The sequence below is a fragment of the Odontomachus brunneus genome, unplaced genomic scaffold (genome assembly GCF_010583005.1).
Source record: "Odontomachus brunneus isolate Ranch 3 - 2012 unplaced genomic scaffold, Obru_v1 Obru_scaffold_052, whole genome shotgun sequence".
NCBI classification, from domain to species: Eukaryota; Metazoa; Arthropoda; class Insecta; order Hymenoptera; family Formicidae; genus Odontomachus; species Odontomachus brunneus.
Window position 1 is genome coordinate 1,652,706 of NW_022639502.1, and position 2,021 is coordinate 1,654,726.

Consider the following 2,021-nt stretch of genomic DNA (forward strand, 5'->3'; position numbering starts at 1 on the left):
ATATATATATATATATATATATATATATATATATATATATATATATATATATACATATATTTACATATATACATATATTTATTTATTTATTTATTTATTTACTTACTATTACTACTTATTTATTTACGGTAGATTTAGTAAATTATTTCGATTCTCCAAATTTGAGGTTGTCTAATAAAAAATAAAATACAGAAGAAATATTTTAAAAGCTAGAAAGGAAACACGTTGCTGATGAGACATCCTGTATAGAAACTAGGTGAACGCATGAAGTTCGTGCTTTTTGTTGTTTGTTGATTTAGATCATGCGTATAAAGTAATAAAATTACATAATGAAATAAATATCTTAAGGCTCTCTAGAGGTAACATCTAAATTTTGACAGGAATGAGGCCATTAAGAGCTAATGCTGGATGTTTTTTGCAAATATCTATGATGGGGAGGATAATAATTATTATAATTATTAAACATCCCTCTTATTTTAATACTCTCCCATGCGCATTGATTCCATTATTGAGTTGCGAAAGCTCTTTTTCCATTCCGCTCATTAGGTCTTCCAGTTATCAAATTTATTGCAAATACCGTCTTACGATATGTTGTGATGCCCTGTTAAGTTTCTACGACACATCGCAAGACGGTATTCGCAATAATTTGATAACTGGAAGACCTAGTGGACGGATCTAATGGACGGAATGGAAAAAGAGCTTTCGCAACTCAATAATGGAATCAATGTGCATGGGAGAGTATTAAAATAAGGGGGGTTTTTAATAATTATAATAATTATAGAAAAATATTAGGGGATTTAGGATCGGTTTGTTAATGGAAGATTGATTCATCGCGTACATTGTAAAGACCGAAAAATCATTTCGGCATGTGCGTTTAACATTACAAACATTATTATTCTCACCATCATAGACATTATGCAAAAAATATCCAGCATCGGCTCTTAATAGCCTTATACCTGTTAAAATTACATAATGTATATTTTTTGCATAAACACCCAACACTGACTAATATATATTTTTGTGGAACTTTATACGAATTTGTACAGTGAGAGTGTTAGTATTATTGTGTCACTATATGTTCCGCGTCACTGTACAATATTACTTTTGCCAAATAAGATTGCGCTTATCTAAAAAGATGAGGGCAATATTGGGTGTAACACTTACATTCGCACTCTGGTAATTTGTGTGTTCTTTTATATTCGGAAGAAAGCGTCTCTTCACTCGAACAGAATCGACTGGTGAGAGGGGAAGGTGGCTTTAATATTCAGTATCGATACGCGATGCTAATAAAGTCAGACATCTGGTCCTAGTGCCATGACGATTTCTCAAGTCCAATATTGTCGGATATCTGAGAGACGAAATATTGATGACGTAACATAATTGTTATCGTCACTCCAGTTGTGAAAACATTGTAAGACTTTGGATAAAATGAATAAAGGAATCATTCGGATTGAACTATATTTTTTTTCTTATGCACTAAGAAATGAGATGCACCCCACACAACAGAAATGTCCTGAATATATTATAGGGATATCCTACAAATATTGAGATATCTTTATAATATCTTTATGATGTATTCGAGACATTTCTGCTGTATGAGACGTAATCCATCATAGTCGATCGCAGTCGTTGGGCAGTGTTAAAATACGCGATGAAATATTTATGAATTTGTGACGATCTATGGAAATTTATGGCGAATTTTGTAAGAAAAAGAGTGATGGTTGCATATGAAATAAAGTTTATTTCACAAATATTTATAATCACTATTTACACGATTCTGTACAAAAGTTTAGAAAAACTAATTCACGAGCACTACATACAGTAAACGCAATCGTCATATAATAAATATGTACATTATACATAATTGTCTAATCACATATAGTTTTTGTTCTATATATATATGTATAATCTCGTCTCAGTATTAAATCTTATATTAAAACAATATTATTTATAAATATATATATATATATATATATATATATATATATATATATATATATATATATATATATATATATATA